General features: G+C 39.6%; 1 protein-coding gene across 9 annotated transcripts in view; it reads right to left on the bottom strand.

The window, feature by feature from the left end:
• Nucleotides 1-21,227, bottom strand: part of dennd4c (DENN/MADD domain containing 4C) — a 112,096-nt gene that overhangs the window by 67,916 nt on the left and 22,953 nt on the right. For 3 of the 9 annotated variants that reach the window (XM_067399897.1, XM_067399899.1, XM_067399900.1), the window contains one exon: nt 950-1,032. The exons of the other annotated variants lie outside the window; for them this stretch is intronic. The gene's annotated coding sequence lies outside the window, so the exon portion shown is untranslated. The remainder of the gene's footprint in view (nt 1-949; nt 1,033-21,227) is intronic. 9 annotated transcript variants of the gene reach the window in all.

Genomic DNA, 21,227 nt, shown 5'->3' with positions numbered 1-21,227 from the left:
ATTTACTGCTTATTAATAGTTAGTAAGGTAGAATAACGCATTAATATGTGCTTAATAAGTATTAATAAACAGCCAATAATCTAGTAATAGGCATGCTAAGCAGCAACTAGTTAAAAGACGCTAAAATAAAGTGTTACCCATTATGTTTTACCAATTCCAAACTACATCAATCTTAATAACTACTATTAATTTTGTGTTTAATCATTATATTATAAGTGATATATAATTGTTCATGAAGGCTGGAAAAGAAAAATGCCTTATATTCAGGTGTGCATAATTATTAGGGTTTTCTTTTACAAAAAGTATTAATAGACAGACAGATTGAGAGTGACTCTTGAAGGACCAGCACCACATCCTCACTGTCTATAAAGCCTATAAAAAAACAGTATTCATGTATTTTACAACACTTCAGCTTCAGATTCTTTTTAAGTGAGGATCATTTTTTTAGGATTCTTTACCTAACCTAAGTCTCTGAGATCCTAACACCTTGCACTTCTGTTGACTCCAGGTGGGTTGCAGTTCGGGAAAATGGTGGAGCTTGAGACTAAAGTGTGCCTGATGGTTTCACACTTAATACTTCACCTTAATTTTTGTCTGACCCTGCTGACCCATTGAGTGTTTTGCTGTCCATTGGTCATGCCATAACTTTGCCATTTCTAGTATTGCATTAGTATTGCATCCTTCTTATGAGCATATAATCATTTTTGACTTTTCAGTCTGGGTTAAATCTCTATATTTTTGGCTCATTTTGCCTGCAAAAGAAAACCTGCCTAATAATTATGCACACCTGAATAAGAGGTTTTTTTTATTATTTCCAGCCTTCATGAACAATTATATAATCACTTATAAATTATTAAATACAAAATTAATAGTAGTTATTGAGATTTATGTGGTTTGAAACTGGTAAAATGTGCTTGGAAAAAAATATATGATCAGAAAATCAACTTGCCTAATAATTCTGCACATGGTGTAGATCTGCTTCCACTGAATAGAAAATTGCAGCAGTAAGCACAGCCGCCAATCCCAGTCAATCTGTTGAGCACATGAATGCTATGACCTTTCCATTGCAACGCAATTTCTGCACTCTCACGAATGTATCATCATTCATAACTAACACAGTGAAAACATTATGTAAATAAGATATTCATTGAGCAGTGCAGACATCGTCATTGATTATAATAGGAGTTTTGGTGAAAGTACAGAACTCAAGCCGCTGACTTGTGCTGAACATCAAGTGATTTACAGCTCCAGTGATTATAAAGGATGAATTATTTGATCACAACCGTTTAGTCACTGGCTTGATCTACTAACGCATAAACAGCAATAAACAAATGTCTGACTGTATACGAGTCCTCCTCACATATCAAAACAATCACTGATCACAGATTAGGCATTAGAATTAACACGGTCACTTAAATGTTGCAGCATTACTATCAGGTCCATATCTTTCCGTTAAAGTCTGTTTGCAAACCATGTGTAGAATTGCAGCTGGTTTAACAAAGTATACACAGTAAAATGAATAAAACAAACAAATAAAGCCAGTTGAAAAACAGGTACTTTCCTAACAACAGGATTATTTGGAAGGTAATGTTATGTTTAGTCCAGTGATCCTGTTCTAGTAGTTCTTTTGTTTTCAATATAATGCAGCAGTGGGTTTGGGTCAAGGATGTAAAGGCATTGGTCTGTGCACGTAGTCTTGTGCTGATATATTCCTCTCTATTATGTAATAAAAACCTGAAAGTAGGAAACAAGCCATTTTGGCAACTTGATTTCAATAATTTCTTTTGGACTGACAAGTTATTTTTGAGTTCTGAAAATTACAGTATGTTTTTGTAAAATGACTCCTTGTATGTAAAAGATCAAGGAAAATTTGATTTCTCAGTGATTTCTCAGACTCCTTTAAGTCTGGCTTTTTACAGTGTCAAGGAAAGATTTTCTTTTTTTTTTTTTTTTTTTTTAGTAGAAAGTTGGAAAATGGTTATTGTTCTAAAAAGTAAGTAAGAAAGTAAGAAAGAACAAAACACAAAAAGGTTTAATTTGAAGAAACCTGAACCCAAGACCAGCAAAACAAAATACACAACCTTGTACCAGCAAGCATCAGTCCTACAAAGTGAGTTGCTTTGTTCTGGGATCTAGAAAAGACTGTGTGCATGGCACAGTAGGCACTGCCATCTGCCAAGCATAAGTTCAGTCCTGCTGTGACTGGCATCATACACAAAGAGAGAGTAGCACCAACCTGCACTGCTGTCAATGAGGCTGAGACTAAAGCCCGGGACACACCAAGCAGACATCAAAGAACTAACGGTGACAAAAGCTGACTGTGTTGTCACCTCTAATCAGCTGCGTCTTGGCCAAAAAGCGGTCCTTGAACACACAAAAAGGGCTAAAGGCACATGCTGTCAACTAGCACCTGCATTCTGCGGCTGCGTGTAAGTAAATATCTGTCTATCAGCAAGTATCAATAGTCTATTTTCATCAATCAAAAAGGGAAACTGAAATTAGGACTGCAGATAAACCATAAACAAAGCAGCTTGCTTACAATTTTTAATGTTAATCACGCCGATCACTTTCTACATTCCAGTCAGCTCATGCAGGGCCGTAACCACCATAGACATTGAGTGGGACAAGTCCCCTCCAATAATTAGAAATTGTTCCCCCCAATATTTGAAATTCTTGCACTGCTTCCACTACGCAGTACTCTGTACGTTGTTAGGATGACAAAAATGTTTAAAATTTACATTTTTTTTAGTCTGGTTTGTCTCAGCGGTCTAACAGTACTCGTCAATGTCAAAATGACTGAGATGGCCAATCAAATCAAAGTGGGCGGGGTTTAATGGTCACAGAAGCAGAGCATGAATTCCAGCACTAAGTGGCAGTTTAATGTTGAAAGAGAGTGAGGTAAGATGTAAATAGCAAAACATTTAATACACAAACTGTTTTGCGATAGAAATGTTAAACAACTGACAGTGATATCCAGTGATGCAAACTACTTTTTTTTCCAAATATGGCCATTTTGAATTGAAAATACGCATTTACATGATTCATGTAATTCCTGAGTGTGAAGAGACAAGAAACATTTTACGTTTTCGACACATTAGGCATACAAATAAAAGTGCACATATGCTTATTTTAATGCAAATTATTTGCAAATAGTTCAAATTGATTATTTCCCAACTAGAACTAGAACTTCCTTTATTGTTCTGTTTCTTTATGCTTTTTGAAAAATAAAAAATCCCCCAAATGTTCAAGACATGGTTACAGCCTTGGGCTCATGTTATTATGAAAATATGTGTGCATCCAAATGCTCGGTAAGATGACATAAAATTAAAGCCTTCTGTCTTTGCCATCTTGACTTCTTTGCTCACTTTCACCACTTTCATTGCTTTTATTTTTGAGCCCGACGCCTATTCAACATGCTGAATCAGCCCAAAAAAAGCTAACGGTTTGAAATACAAGGAAAAACTAAGCCGACCGATACTCAAAAATGACTCAACACTGCCCGACGGCCATTTTATAAAATGTTATGAACCTTAAAGCATTCCAATCATATCACTAAAAAATATCAGTAGTATTTATCAGTATTATATGACTCAAGGGAGTGCGTGAAATTCTTACCTTGAAAAAGACAAGGTTCACAGTCTCAAAAATATAGGAAGCACTGCTCAAGGGAGTTTACTAAATCTATAATCTCCAGACCAAGAGCAACTCAAATTACCTCACTAATGAGATGTTATATGGTTACCTGCCATGTAACAGTAGCTTACAGAGCACTAATTACAGGTACAGCTCCTCCTCTGAGTCTGGCATAGACGCACCGACCTTCGAGGACCTCCGCAGCGCCACCAACCTAGCCTTGGTTGTCTTGGAGCGCCACCTTTGGCTCAACTTGACTGAGATCAAGGACCTGGACAAGACGGCCTTTTTGGATGCTCTGGTCTCACCCTCCGGTCTCTTTGGGCCAGCAGTGGATGGCTTTACTGAGCGCTTCACCGCGGCGCAGAAGTCGTCTCAGGCTATGAGGCACTTCCTGCCCAAGCGCTCCAGCTCTACTTCTGCTTCCAGCCGCCCCAGGATTGCGCCGGCTCAGCAGAACAAGCCAGCCCCACCCGCCTCCCAGGCAGCGCCACCAAAGGAGCACCGCCAGCGCTCACGCCCTGCAAAGCGCCCCTCCTTCCCGAGACGCCAGGGACCCCGGCCCAAGATTGTGCTGGACCCGGCGGCTCCAAAGACGTCCTGATTTGTCAGAAAGGAAAAGGATGGGGGATTGTCTCGTTGCGACCGGACCACCCCCAAAGCTCCTGCGTGCAGTTTCCCCTCCGCCTCGTCTAATTCCGGGTGTGGGAAACATGCTTCATGCTGTAATTGGGCCCACATCTGTTGCGCCCACACAAACTGCCGTTTTCACGGCGAACACTATTTTACTTCATCAAAAAAAGAGCAAATTTCCTCTTCCACCTCTCTCGGTGTACGGCCCCCTCACCGGCGGCCTGTCATCCGACGTTATACGACCCCTCGTCACTCGGGCCGAGGCTTGGCAAGCCATCCCCGATGTGTCAGACTGGATCCTGGGGATCGTAACTCAGGGCTACTCGCTCCAATTTGCACGACGGCCCCCTCGCTTCGGCGGGGTGCTGCAAACTTCGGTGAACACGGACGACGCTCACGTTCTCTGAGCTGAAGTTATGACGTTGCTAAGGAAGGGAGCTATAGAAATAGTTTCCCCTGCAGAGAGCGAGTCAGGCTTTTACAGCAGCTACTTTCTGGTCCCCAAGAAGGATGGCGGTCTCAGACCCATCCTAGATCTCAGACTTTTGAATCGCTCCCTCATGAGACGGAAGTTCAAAATGCTGACGCTGAAGCAGATCCTCGCGCACATTTGCCCCGGGGACTGGTTCTGCTCACTGGACCTGAAGGATGCGTATTTTCACATCCAGATAGCCCCCCATCACAGACAATTCTTGAGATTCGCATTCGAGGGGTTGGCATACCAATATACGGTCCTGCCCTTCGGGCTGTCCCTGGCTCCTTGCACTTTCACCAAGTGCATGAACGCGGCGCTTTCCCTTTTGAGACAAATGGGAATCCGGGTTCTGAATTATCTCGACGACTGGCTCATTCTAGCCCGTTCGCGAGCCGAGCTGGAACACCACAGATCCATGCTCCTCAGCCATTTACAATGTCTGGGTCTCAGGGTCAACTTAGCCAAGAGCTTGCTATGCCCCAGCCAGCAAATCTCGTTTCTGGGGGCAGTATTCGACTCAGTCCGTATGACGGCAGTAGTCTCGCCGGAACGCGCTCTGGCGATTCAGCAGCTCGCGGCCTCAGTCAAGAACAAAGCCCATCTCCCTCTGAAGCTCTTCCAGAGGTTGTTAGGGCTGATGGCTTCCGCCTACCCGGTACTGCAGCTCGGCCTTCTTCGGATGCGGCCTCTACAGTACTGGCTGAAGTTTCAGGTTCCTCCAAAGGCCTGTCTTCTAGCCCTGAAACCTTGGCTGAACCCTACTTGGTTCAATCTTGGAGTACCCCTGCAGGCGGTCTCACAACGGACGGTGCTCTCAACAGACACCTCCAACACGGGTTGGGGCGCTGTGTGCGAGGGCAGACCGGCCTTCGGCTCGTGGAGTCACGAGGAAAGCCGTCTACACATCAACTGCCTCGAGATGCTAGCAGTGATGAAAGCCCTTCAATCCTTTCAGGCTCACTTGACAGGACGCCATGTCTTGGTCCAATCAGACAGCATGACAGTGGTGTTGTACATAAACCACCAGGGCGGTCTTTCGTCCAGCCGCTTATGCGCTCTGGCAAAACGTCTCCTGGAATGGGCCCTGCCGAGACTCCAGTCGCTCAGAGCGACTCACATTCCTGGCAAAACCAACCTGGGCGCGGACATGTTGTCACGGAGCAACATCCCCTCAGGCGAGTGGATGCTCCATCCCCAGAGAGCCACGTCCACGAGACGCCTCTACGCCCAGAAATGGTCGGTCTTTGTTGATTGGTGTTCCACGTGCAACATAGACCCTGTGGAGAGTGACGTATCTTTCATACTGTCTTTCCTCCAAGAGCGTTTAGATAAGGGGCGCTCCCCTTCAATGCTTAAAGTGTACGTAGCAGCCATCACAGCGTTCCACGCTCCTATTGCTGGACAGTCAGTGGGTCGAAACCCCTTTTTTTAAGGGGTTCTAGGCGATTAAATCCACCTCGTCCCCTCACTGTTCCCACTTGGGACCTTTCGCTGGTCCTCAGGGCCCTCAAGGGTAAACCTTTTGAGCCGCTGTGTTCAGCTGACCTCAGGCCCCTCACGCTGAAAACCGCTCTGCTACTTGCATTAGCATCGGTTAAGCGAGTTGGCGATTTGCAGGCCCTCTCTGTAAGCCCTGCATACGTTCACTCTGAAGTCGTTCTGAAACCTAGGCATGGCTACATCCCCAAGGTGCTCTCAACCCCGTTTAGAGCACAGGTCATCTCGCTTTCTGCTCTTCTTCCCTCTACGGATGAACGAGAGCTAGAGCTACTCTGCCCTGTCAGGGCATTGAGGACCTATGTAGAGCGATCACAGCCCTTCAGGCAGTCGGATCAGCTCTTTGTTTGTTTTGGTGGCCGCACCAAAGTGTCTCCGGTCTCAAAACAGCGTCTCTCACGTTGGATAGTCGACGCCATTAACCTGTGTTACTCCTTTCTGGGTGCTGATTGCTCCATAGGAATTAAAGCCCATTCCACCAGGGGAATGGCTTCCTCATGGGCTTGGTCCAACGGAGTTTCCATTAAAGAAATCTGTGAGGCGGCCGGCTGGTCTTTGCCGTCCACTTTTGTCAGGTTTTATCATCTTGACGTCCCGACCTTGCAAGCTCTGGTGCTTTCAGTGTGATTGGGCGGCCTCTTGCGAGTTCCGCGTCACACCGTTACAGGTTTCATTCCTTGTAGTGTAACAAGGGATATGGCGGCTTTGCTTCATACTTGTTTTCTTGGTCCCCTTCCAGTGTCCAGAACAAGTTACATTGTTCCCTGCAGTGGCACGGCGCGGTTGAATTCGTTCCCCATATGCAATACGAGTGAAGTATCGAAAGGGAACGTACTCGGTTACTAACGTAACCTCGGTTCCCTGAGATACGGAACGAGTACTGCGTTACTTGCCGTGCCACAAGGCTGCGGCTTCAGAGTCGTCACTTCAGTCGATTGGCACTGAAATCCTATGGCGAAACGCCTGCTTATATAGCCCTTAACCCCGCCCCTTTTGGCGGGAAAGTCCGCGCGCTTTCTCGCCATAGGCCGCGCAGCTATGCCGCGCTGCCATTGGTTCAACAACTTGTCTATGAGTGAACCAATGACGGTGCGGTTACATTGCGTTATTGAAAAAGGCTTCAGTGACGGGGAAAAAGGGAGACTTTTCCCCATACGCAGTACTTGTTCCGTATCTCAGGGAACCGAGGTTACGTCAGTAACCGAGTACGTTTTGTGACAAATACTGTGATTGCTGAATACTGAGATTTAAACTTTGATATGGTAAGCATTCATGAATGTAAAAAAACAAAAATCAGCACACTACCACTGCTGCTTTCCAAATTTATTAAAAAGACAACGTTTCGACCAAAAAGATCTTCGTCAGGTCAGACCAACAGTAAATAATCAAAAGATGACAATTACTTATTTTATCCACATTTTCAACAGTGTGCCGATTTTTGTTTTTTGACATTCAAGTGTTTCTGATGATCGAGCACCTGCTCTAAGTTGTTTTGGAATGTGCACATACTACTTTCTTCTTAATGGTAAGCATTCATCTCATTAACTCTTGAATAGCAGCTGGTTGGATATAAAAGTACAAAACTACAAGATGGGAAGCAATGTATTGTGCCTCCAAAACAAATTATGGTTTTCCTATGATACACTCTACTGCCACAATTAGGGCTGAAACAATTTGTCGACATTATCGACAATGTCAACAATGGATGACTAGTAATTTCATACTACTAAATTTTGAAAAATTTTAATAATTGGACCAAAAACCTCTGCATGTAATAACCTAGAATACCCAGATAGCAAGCAATGATCGAAATAATGTTAAATCAATGTTAATGTGTCAACGTTAACCTCATTGAATCAATATCACTTTTGCACCCTCAATTAATATTGAAAAAATGTTGAAATGTCAACAAAAAATCAATGGTAAAGGCATTGAATTAGTGTTTGCACTCTCAGAAAATGACACACAACTACAACTGACTTAAAGCCACATAGCCTGAAATCAACTGAAGATGAAAGAAGACAATAAATCTCTCAATATCTCAGCAGAAGTTCTTTTTGAGAATTAACAGGTTTAGATGTTGATGTTTTTTTGAAAATGTTTGGTCACCATTTTGGTGGTCAGTGTTTCATTTAGTTGGGCAGTTTGACTCTTGGCTTTTTGCGTGAGTTTGTAGTCTTTGTAACAGTGTTAGCCAAAACACATAATTTGTTGCAAAGAAACAAGAAACAAAATGATCAAGTGATTTGAGTTTCCATCATCATAAAGCAAAATTATTTACTAATCGTACTGCTGACCAAAAGTGTCTATTTGTTTTTCATAGGTTACGTTCACTAACAATACTTTGTTACAGATTAGACATTCTGAATCTTGACTTTTAAAGTGCAATTTTTAAAAAAAATCTTTAGACACACAGACATCAAGAATCAGCATATAAATCTCAACAATGGTGACATGCTTCATGCAGCAATGCATGCTGGTAGTCATGAGTTGTATACTATGGTGGCTCCCAGCATGCATTGCGGCATGAAGGATGTCACCATTGTTCAGATTCAAATGCTGATTCTTGATGTCTGTTTGTGTGTCAAAAAAAAAAAAAAAAAAAAAATCCATAATGTATTTAAAAAAAAAAATAACTCAGAATATGATCTGTGGCAAGAAAGCATTATTTGTGAATATAATATTTTAATAACAAATAACCACTTTTGGTCAGGAACAAGGTTAGTAAACTGCTCTGCTTTGTTAGGCAGAAAACTATATCACTTGATCATTTTGTTTCTGTTTTTTTTTGCAACAAATGATGTGTTTTGGCTAACACTGTTACAAAGACCACAAACTCACACAAAAAGCCGAGAGTCAAACTGCCCAACTAAAGGAAACACTGATCACGGGTGCAAAAGTGATATTGATTCAATGAGGATAACATTGATACATTAACATTGATTTAACATTATTTTGATCATAGCTTGCTATCTGGGTACTATCTAACACTTAATGGTTGCTCTGTCAAGTCAGTTAGGAACCTGGGTGTGTTATTTGATAGCCACATTTTAATTTGTAACACCGTATTTTTCCATCTTAAAAATATATCTAAATTACAGCATATGTCCTCAATGTCAAATGCAGAAAAGTTTATTAATGCTGAATGGTTTAGCTCCTCAATACTTGAGTGAACTCCTATCACACTATATTCCTTCACGTCTACTGCAATCTCAAAATTCTGGCCAGTTGAAGAATATCAATTTTGACTGCAGGCGGTAGATCCTTTTCCTGTTTAGCGCCCAAACTCTGGAACGGTCTTCCTAGCATTGTTCGGGATGCAGACACATTCTGTCAGATAAATCTAAATTAAAGACCTATCTCTTTAACCTGCCATAAACATAACACACTAATAATTCAAATCCCTTAAATGATTATTAGGCTGCATGAATTAGGTCAACTAGAACTGTGAACACTTCCCATAACATCCGATTTACTTGTTACATCATAAGAGGAATGGCATCTATGCTAATATTAGTCTGTCTCATTCTTATCCTATTAGTATTATTATTCTATTAGTACTGCAAGTGAGCGAGCAGTTCGACATTGGCCGGAATATGTGGAGACAGCAGAGTGAATAGAGCCAGAGCGAAGTCAACATTAAAATTTTCAAGAATTAAGTAATAATGAAAAGCAGCTACCCAAACAGAATAAAGGACAAACAGAATAAAGGACTGTTGCCAAACTCCCCAAAGTCTCTTCTTTTTCACATACATATACAACACACAGGCAGTGTTAATCAATGACGACCCTTTCTTTCTGGCCAAAACACCTGTCAGACAAGAACGCTGTGAGCTTGTTATCAGAGGGCTGGTTCCAAAAAAAAAAAAAAAAAATGTTCCCAATAAACAGCGATGCCATTGATGCACAGACAGGAACTACACCTTGTTAGTATGAAAAATAGTGAAAAGATGAGGCCTGGTTCTATGAGAAACATATGCCCTATTGGCGAAAGAGACCTCGCCAACGTTCCAGGGCGTATTTGTATTTGCGCTCTGGAGAGCGTCAAAGGTTTCTATTTACAACGTGTTTTTTTGCAGCGTTAAACAATGTAGCCAATCACAGACATATCTGTTGATAACTTGAACACAATGGACAATCAGAGGTGCTTAAGTTAGTCAGAATCCACTCACTGCTCAAAGCGTCAGAGTTTTTGTTCAGTGTTAAGTTCTGTATGCTCAAGAATCCTCTCATAAAGAAAGTGTAGACACGACGTGATCACGCAAATAAGAGATTCATTGCGCAGTGTAGACATTCTGGAAGCAGGCCTGGAAAAGATTAGCTGATAGTGGCAAGCATACTGTCAAAAATGTTGTCTCATCTTTGGTAACTGGTTAGATATGTTCAGCAGAGGTGTTATAATAATTAGAGGAATGTTTAATTTTTTTTTGGGGGGGGGGGGGATTCATTATTTTATTTCACAATTAGAAAATACATCAAAAAAGGTTGAGTGTTTTGAGAGAGACAGCAAAATAATGGTTAGTATATTTGGGAACATATTTGGATACAAGGTTTAGTTTTGGTGAGACTGTAGACAATATTTTAAGGAAAGCAAGTCAAAGGTTGTTTCTTATGTGTAAACGGAAGAGTTTTGATATTAGTCAATCTATTTGGAAAATGGCATATAAAAGTCATGTTGAGAGTCGTTTATTGTTTAATATTACAGCCTGGTATCGAGAATGGCAAAAAAAAAAAAAAAAAAAAATAGGATGCCAGCAAACACAGCTTGATAAACTGTATTTGCTGGTAGTACACAGAAGAGCAACAAGGGTTGTATCTGACTCCACACACAAACACACACACACACACACACACACACACACACACACACACACACACACACACACACACACACACACACACACACACCTCAGAATTTGTAATGCTTCCATCTGGAAGAAGGTATAAGATCCGAAAACGTCTTAAAAATATGTAAAAACACTAATCACAGTTAGAATATTAAATGAAGGGTAAGCAACTCTTTGTGAGAACAACCTATGTGTATAATTATATTTTTTATGAGAAGCCAAAGGAGAATTTCCACATTGGTGGAAAAGTTCAAACTAAATTAAAACTAAACTAATCAAACTAAGGTAAAAGGGTGCATAGATGGTGTGCTGGGGCCCCCCAAATCACTAAGTCTGCTCCTGCCAATATATAATAACTGCTCTCTCTAGGTCATCGGCAGAGTGAATGCAGATTTGAATGTTTCGCTGTGGTCGTACTCGTCAAAGGTTTAATAGACATAGCTGAATCACTGACATTTAGGAATAAGATTGTGTGGGTGTTTAAATCGAGATTGCAATCTTTTATTGTTTAATTGTGCAGCTCTAGCTTATGCATTTCTTCCTGTCAAACTCTAAGTCAGAGCATTCTAGTGTGTATGCACTCTAAAGAAGTCATAGGACATAACACGCAGTGAAAATATATCTGTGCTAAACTTATTCTTGACCTCAATCTAGTGTGAAATCTAACAACTATTTGCTAACGATTATTTAGTTGCATATGCGAATGATTTACTTGTACAGTGTAGAAGGTTGAAATGTGGGAAAATAATTAAACCTGGAGCTCTCAGCATCCTTATCACTATTCAGTCTGACACAGTAGGCTGGCCTTTTACTGTTACTATAGCAACAGTTTCCAACCTGACTGCACAGGAGGAAAGTATTTGCTTTTCTCTGACATGTAAATGTTTTGTTTCTCGTTCTCCCTGAGGTCTACATGCTCTGTCTAATAAAAGTGAGCAGAAGGGTGTAAGTGATTTAAAAATTCTGGATGGGAAGCATGAGAAAAGCTTCAGTAATGCAGACCTTGCATAGAGGATGGGAAAGAGGTGATTGCCAAACATCTAATCCAGCACTGTAGGAGACAGACTAATAACTGTAGCTCACATTCCAGAGAGAGAGATGCAGGGGTATTCCCGGCTGGAAGAACACATCACTGCTAACGCTGTTCATCTGAGCGCATGTCAGAAGAGTTCTATACTTCTTGATCATTTTGAAAGTGTTATATTTGTGCTGGGATCGTCTGTTTGCTGTAGTCTTGTCTTGATGTATTTATATATATATTTGTGTTTATGGATTGAGCTTTTGTTCTTGTATGTTATATGTTGTATGGTGTGATTGGGTACTGGGCCCCCTTTTAAAAGCTTTTTACACACTTTTCTTAATTATTGTTAATTTTGTCTTAAAAATGATGAAGTGTGTGAAATAAATTTTTCAATCAATCATTTTTTTCCAATCAATCAATCAATCAATCAATCAATCAATCAATCAATCAATCAATCAATCAATCAATCAATCAATCAATCAATCAATCAATCAATCAATCAATCAATCAATCAATCAATCAATCAATCAATCGACTCTAATATGTGATCACGTGGATGATGGACAGTCAAAGGTTTCCAAAGGTTATTTATCATCTCACATTTATAACATCTAATCTGCAACCTTTATATATTATACATGGACAATGCCAATATCTAAAAGAGAGGGTGAAACAGCATGAACATTTCCTATCATGATTACAGTGACCAGTTATTAATATTATATCATGTTGTTGTGAAAAAATGTGCTGGAAAAATGCTCACAAAGTACTGATATTCACACACTGAAATCATTTCACCAAGCTTTATATTGAAAACAAATAAATAATATTAGCAGAACTATGCAATTTGTGTTTGTATGAACATTAAAATTATAACATTATCAACAATGGACAGGCTGTTGGGGTGACTTACAACATAACGTACTGTTCAAATAAATTTTACACAAAAAGTTTTATAAAATGATATACCTCACAATTCAGTGAGATAGAAAAGATAAATGATTATCAGTTGTGTGAATAATTCTAGATACCTTTTTATCCGGATTATTTTGATTTTTAGAATGCACATTATCTTATTTTCCATCAACCGATTTACAACAGTGCATTGGTCTGAAAAAAAAAAAAAAAAAAAGACAAACAAGCTAAATGAAAATGTAATTTTCCTTCAGTGCTCTAGTAAAACCTCTTATAGCTTTCGGACATGTTTTCCAATAGTATAATGCTGCAATACCCAAGGATGCAGTTGCAGGACCGCATTTCTAGGATCCTAGTTTTCTGTGACAGTGCCTCCTAGCCAATTCTACTCCAACAGAGGAGACCAGATTCAAACCTGAAAGAAATAGTTGCAATGACTAGACCCACAGAAATTATTCAATTTTTATTATTTCCTCACCTTATCTTTAATGTAATAGTGTGGGGGGCCTTTTTAAACTTGAATGTGCAAGGCTTTCAATGTCAGCTTTTTCAATTATTTTAGCTGTACAAAAAGTTCATTAAGCTGCTAGATGTTATTAACTGGTATTTTCTTTTCATTATTTTATATTATTATTTTATGAATTAATTAATTTATTAACACAAGCATAAACACACTAGTTAATAGTTTTACCATTTACTGCACTTTGTTAAAGGTGAAGTATGTAGTTTCTGTGAAACTAGTGGCACCTATCAGAATTACAATAATAAAGCATATTTTTAAACAACCTTGCAAATGGCCTTTTTACACATCACACCTCCTTCAACTTTTATGGGTGCTTTTGAAGGCATGTCAACAGGTAAAAGTAGGCTACTTTCAATAAAACTTCCAACATATTTGTCAGTATTTTTAGCTGTGTTGCTATTTGTCATGATTAAGCAATTGTGTAGGCAAACACTCTCTCTAGAGTGAATGTGTCTAATGAACCAGTCCAATCCATTTGCACCTACTTTTAACATGACACGCCATAACTGTTTGAAGCTATCAACACTGGAAACAAAGTAAACATTATAAACTGGTGCATTTTGATTATGTATGTATGGTACTGAATCATCCATTGTAGCATGTGTTCAGGACATGTTTAATCTTTGAAGGTCTAAATGCAGAAAATTTTGGCTTACACTTCTGTGAACTAAGCAGAATGTATTTTTCCATGTAACGCATCAGCTATGGTCCTACACCGACTAAATACCTACAGCAGCCTATAGCCCAAACTCTTGCTATTGGTTGAGATCTGATGGAAAGAGATCTGAGCAGACCACTCTCAATGTTTTGATGGTGCCTGAGAGGCTCAATGTTTACAATTTTGAGGGGGATAAACCCATGAATGGCATACTAATACTAGTGTAATGAACAATAAACTGAGTTAAGATAATTTATTGTAACATAAAAAAAAATTACATACTTCACCTTTAAGTCAGATACATATCAGATGAGAAGCGCCATGCTGTGCTTTGACTCATAAAAAGTCTCGTACATACACAAAAATAGTCTTTCTTTCCCAGAAAACTTATTTTAAAACCAGAATATAGGGTCTTATATATTGAAACAAATTTGCTAAAATATTTCAAGAGGGTTACCATTGGTTATGTTTAGGGTTAGGGGCTTAGGAGAATATATCCATTACATTTAAATAATTAAAACAGTGAATCATTCCTGAAAATTAATAATACAAAGTGAGAGCTATAAAACAGTATAAACTGCTGGTACATACAAAAAAAAAAAAAAAAAAAGGAAAGAAAAAGGGTCCTAGAAATGCAATCCTAGGACTGCAGTTCTGAAACTACAGCCTCATGTACTGCAGGATCATGCTTCATGCTTCAGAAAATACTGAAGCCTCATTCAATAATGCTGTTGTTCTACAACGGCCAATGGTGCTCAAGCACATGAAATAGGAGCGGGCAAATAAAGAAGCACTGAGAAACATTGCCTCAGAATTTTACTCCTTCAAGAGAATGTATGCAAGAAGGCTTTCTTGCCGTTGATTCAGCACATAGAGCAGGTGACACTTCTGAGCCGATCCCTTTCAGTGTGACAGGTAAACCTCAGGAAGCGCCTGTGATAAGGGACTTTCTGATTATGGAGTTTAAAGTAAGAAGGCAGACTTGTCCGTGTCTCTAACACACACAGTCACTTTAAGCAAACTTTGCGGAGTCATCCTCATAGAGGTAATGACACATAATGGAAGGGCTTAGGCGACTCCAGGGCCCTTGTCATAGTATTGCTAGGTACCGAACTTAGTTGAGCACTGCATGTACAACTTAGAAGTGTGGATCCTAGAGAATTATTAACTCTATTGTGCATTTTGTGATAAGTGTGTGAACCTCTGCTCATAACACCAGGGCTGATACAGCAGACACAATAATGCTGTTGAAAAGGGGCAGTCTGTGAATAAACAAGAGTATATGCTCATAAATGGAAAGTCTTTGAGAGCTGATGTAGCTCACAGAGTGTGGAACCTGAATTGCCCAACACCAGTTATTCTATCTTTCTTGCTGCAGTGTTTGGATGGTGGACGCGTGCCCTCCAGGCTCAAAGTAAATGTAGCTACTATATCAGTCTTCCATAGCAAAACAGATAATAAAGAAAATTTACAGTTTGGCACACTTCTGCTTCCTCTCACTCACTCGTCTCATTTGCTTCGGTGCTTGTATTGCACATAATTTTATTAATTCCTGCAGGATTCACATTCACACCAAAAGCACACGCACCACTGATCTATATATGTGGCTCGCACATAAAGCGCCTCTCAAACAGCTTGCGAGTACCAAATTGAGTTGTTTATGTTTTTTTCATTTTTCATTTTTCATAGCGATATTTGTATCGGTATCGGCGCCGATATTAAATAAAATTTGAGATCGGGTATCGGTGACAATGTGCCGATCCATTTGGCCGATCCATGTCAAATTACGGCGAGAGCATACAGAGCTGTCAGCACTCTGGAAGCTCTCGCGGTAATTTGACGTGTGGGCAAGTGACAACATGCGCTAGGAGCATGATCAGCACGAAGGTAGATTGTTTACAAACAAGCTATAAGAACATGGAGCGAGCCAAAGGATCGCCTATTTGGATGTATTTCATGCTAGCTAGGCCAACAAGTTCGACAGCTGCATGCAATATCTGCAACCGTAATGTTCCGAGGGGCGGTGATACAACTAAGAATTATAACACAATCAACTTAATCAAGCATCCTCAGAGATTTCATTCTAAAGAGCACGCTGAGTTCATCGAGCTGAAAAAACAATCGCGAGACGGTACGAAACAGCTAACTTTGTCAGAGATAAAGGAAAGAAGTGAGAAGTTTCCAACTAATAATGTGGAAGCAGCAAAAATCACTGAAAAGATACTGCATTACATTGTTTTGGATGAGCAACCGCTGTCCGTCGTTGGAGACAAGGGCTTCAGACTCCATAATGAACCACTTAGAACCACGGTACGACATGGTAACACGAAAATATTTATCCGAGACGGCTCTACCTGAACTGTACAGTAAAGTGTGCAAGCACGTATCAGAGGAGATAAAAGATGTTAAATCGACGAGTTTCATGACAGATATTTGGAGCTCCGACGTGTCCCCCGTTTCGCTTTTAAGTTTAACGGTACATTGGTTGGACGTGAATTATGTGCCTCACAGTGCCATGTTAAGTGCAACAAACTTTCGTGGGTCACACACCAGCGACGCTATTGCAGCTGCCATAAAGGGAAATCTTGACAAATTGGCAAATTCCATTGAGTAAAGTCCATGTTATTCTGAGGGACAATGCCAGCAACATGCGAAAAGCTATGGATAATATGGGAGTGCGCAGTCTAGGCTGCGTTGCACATACAATGCAGCTCGTCGTCAATGAGGGACTCCTGTAGCAATGCAGTGTGAGTGATGCCGTTGCAAGTGGGAGACACATTGTTGCACACTTAAAACATTATCCACTTGCATATTCCCGGCTGCAAGATATCCAGCTTGAGATGAACATGGCACAAAAACGCCTCAAGCAAGACGTCAAAACTAGGTGGAATAGCACTTACTTCATGATTAAGAGTCTGCTGGAACAGAAGCGAGCCCTGTCTGCCTATGCTGCTGACCATGACCTACCCACAACACTCACAGCAAACCAGTGGTCTCTGCTTGAGAAAACAAAAACCTGTCTTGAACCGTTTGAGGAGTTTACTAGGAAGGTGAGCTCAGCCACCGCCTCTGTGGCTGATGTTATCCCAAGTGTCACTGTTCTTAGATGTCTCCTCTCGACAGAAACCGAGGCTGACTCTGGGATTAAAACCATGAAAAAGACCTCCTAGAAGCCATAGACAAATGCTTCAGCACCATGGAAGATGAATCTCTGTATGCACTTCCCACACTGCTGGACCAAAGATACAAAGACAGGTAAGACCATAAACCATATATTTTATTTATTTATTTTCATTTCAGACACCACATGTGTGTTTGTGTATGTATGTTTCACTTTATGAAATAAATGACAAAAACTCATCATTATTAAATTTTGAGCTGCACCTGTATATTATCTCTCTCCCGCTCTCTCACTCTGTGTAAGAAAGTAGTACACTGCAAATTTAAAAGTGAAAAGATTCCATGATGTATATTTACATTCAATAGAACTTAGAAAAAAGTATTAAATAATGTACACATTAGATCTTACATACATTACATATTATATCTGAAAAGTAAAAGTAAGCATTGTAAAATTAGGAATAAATATGCAACCATCTGGCAAATGTATGATGTACTACTTTGATGAGTCTATAATTTAACTAACATTTCTTTTCTTTTTCTCAGATTCTTTACAAGTGCAGAGTCTGCCAAGCGGGGGAAAGATGCACTGGCCATGGAACTGGAAGACTTGAGGAGGACCAACATGGCTAATGGGGCATCAGAGACTTCAGAGCCACCAGAAGAGGTCAGGCCTCCTGGAAGGAAGCAGCAGCAGCAACGGCACCAAGCAGAAGCAAGAGCAGTAGCTTCATGAAAGAGTTTGACAAAATTCTGGAGGAGCGTGAGGAAGATTTTGGTGCAGCAAGCAGCTCCAGCACTGCTGTCCAAGTTAATGGCTTTTTTTATAGAGGAAACAATTCCTGCTACACAAGACCCATACAAATACTGGGAAGTCAACCAACAGCGTTTTCCCGGCCTTGCTAGTGCTGCCTTGAAATACCTCTGCACACCCTGCACTAGTGTAGAAAGTAAAAGGCTATTCAGTACAGTGTCCTCCATCCTGGATGAGAAGCGAAACAGGCTGACAGCTGAGAGAGCAGAAATGCTTGCTTTCTTAAGCAAGAACCTGCCAGATATGCTTAAGCCTGAATTTAAGAAGCTTGAGGGATCTTATTCTGCTTGAGCAGGTCACTCACTCCACAAGTTCACAAAACAGAAAAATCTTCAAATATGAAATGTTCTTTCTTGCTCTCAGAGTCTGGGATGCCCCCTGGTTCATTTTTTTTTTTTTTTTTGCCCATCTAGTGAAGCTAGATGGACTTTTTTTTCATATGGATGTTAAATAAGTTCCTTCCTATTTAGCACTGGAGCATTACAAAGAGCTGACTTATGTTTATTTTAAATGTTTACAAAGCTCTTTTTTTTCAAGTTTTACAGCTCCTTTATTGTTTATATTACATTGGTCACTTTTTACATTCTATTTTCATAGACTAAATTATAAAGATATTTTGCTGTTGTTTATCTATACAGGTTTGTTGTTTTACCAAGCCAGTGAAGCTGTTTTTTGTTTGTTTTCCTTTATTGTTTTTATATATTAGTTTTTACATTTCTATTAAACATTACATTAAAAAAAAGTCTAATGGATGACCCCAATATTAAATATGTTAAATAAATGAAATGGACATGAAATTTCTCTGTACTGTACATGTTGGTAGCCATTAAAGAAAACATATTTAGTTTAATATTTATGTTTACATAGGCTTATTATAATGTTATGTTTTAAATTCCTCTATTTGATTATGAAAAGTGAACAGCATGAGTAAGATAGAATCATAAGATGCGCAATATATTAGGAGACATGGAGTGGGTCAGACATGATTTTGATCACTTCATTAAGTTTTATTTTGTAGAAAGCCTTTCTTTAAAGTGAATTTCGTTTTGTATAAATTGTATCGTAATTTTAATGTTTCATCAACCAATTGCCTGGATTTAATAAATAAGGAGCAAATGTAGCAGACAATAATCATGACATGGAGGCCCGGGCACGATCACTGGAGCGCGTCTTAAATGCACCGAAACTCAACGTATAGGCTGCTTGCCTCACAGACGTGAGAAAAATGTCTATGAAAAAAGCTTTAAATGTCTACTTTTAAACAAAATAATTAAAAACGAAAATAAATAGTCTCTCTGATGATAATCCGAATGAAATTTGCATTCTCTCTCTCTAAGCTCGTTCACGGACACGATGAGAGTCAGCTTCATTTTCGCAGCCAACACTGATTCAGAAAACAATAGTTTATTAATAAACAATTAAAATGTCTCCTTGCTGTTTTTTTTTCACATTCATAATCATTACTTTTGCAGCCTTTTTATGGCAAACTTTATTTAACATTTTGCTTCGCATCACCCAAAGGATGTATTAGTTTTGGGGAGTAGATCGGGCCCACTCTGACAAAGCGACAATAATTGGTTCGACCTTAAATGACAATTCAACTATATTCAATGAACAAAGAAGCTAGTATTTTTCTCCCCTCTTGACTGGTGGACTAGAGTCCAGGTGGCCCCTCCTCAAAACATTTAATTTTCATCTTTTAATTATAATAATAATATAGGCTACATGTTGGTAGCCATTAAATAAAACGTGGTTTCATATTTGTTTAAATAGTCCTATGTTATGTTTTAAATTCATCTATTTGATTATGAAAAGTGAAGAGCATGAGTAAGATGCATCATAAAATGTGCAGTATGTCGGGGGACATGGGTCAGACATAATTTTGACCACATGACATGGAGGCGCGGGTGGATCATGGCGCGTGAACTGGAGCAAGTCTTACATGAATAAATTGAAACTTGGCGTATAGGCTGCTTGCCTCAGAGACATGAGAAATATCTCAATAGAAAGCATAAAATATCTACTTTAATGAAAACGAAATAATTCAAAACGAAAATAAATAGGCTACTCTGTTTATGTAGAATAAACCAAATAAAATGTGCAGTCTCTCCCGCGTCCACTAGCCTGTGAGGAGATGATGAGAGTCAGTAATGTCAACTTCATCTTTGCCGCCGACACTGATTCAGAAATCATTACTTTATTAATAAACAATTAAAATGTCTCCTTGCTGTTTTGGTCACATTCATAAGACCAATATCGATTCGTAATTCCCAGTTGATCTTTTGGTAGGCTATATGCTGTTATCAGTTGATGAATAAACAGTAGCTACATAGTGCGCCTCCCACCCAATAAATCGCAATAGGCTTAAAGATTTGTGTTGCTTTTGATATGGAACATCAGATTTACAATTTACAATAGATCACCCTCAGTGTAATCTGTCAACGTGACGGACGGCCTTCAGTTTTTTCCGTCATTGATAAAAAAAATTATGTCGGTTAATGTGACCTCTGAGATATATTATATATATATATATATATATATATATATATATATATATATATATATATATATATATATATATATTACACACAGTAATATATTGCTCGACATTAACTTTTTCATTCAGCCACTGTGGATAGTGGTTTTCTAGTCACTAGCCACTAGTGTACCTACATATTTAAATGGGCTGCTGAACCATGGACGTAATACATAGGCTATCCAGTTTTTACCCACCTGTTTACGTCCTCTTAAGCCATAACCAACTACATTCACATGAGATACTGCACACAATGAGCATTTTGGCATCTGTGTGTAGCCTAGATATATTTGACTATTTAGCCTCAAGGGAAACTGATCGTGCGCGCGCAAGAGAAAGAGCACAAGCGAGAGAACACTTCTGTTGTGAGTCATTCAAGCGCTATTCCGACTAACGTTCATCGATAACGAAATAGTGTCTGAATTGTAATTTTGTGCTACAACAAGCGTGGCTAACTTTGATTAGGCTGTAGGCTGAAATTATTTCCCCCCAAAGTGGCTGTCTTACCCATACATAACTAATTTTTACCCTCACTCAACTGTTTTAAGTTAGGAA

This window comes from Chanodichthys erythropterus, chromosome 11 (genome assembly GCF_024489055.1).
Source record: "Chanodichthys erythropterus isolate Z2021 chromosome 11, ASM2448905v1, whole genome shotgun sequence".
Lineage (NCBI taxonomy): Eukaryota > Metazoa > Chordata > Actinopteri > Cypriniformes > Xenocyprididae > Chanodichthys > Chanodichthys erythropterus.
This window is presented reverse-complemented; position numbering and strand designations above follow the sequence as displayed.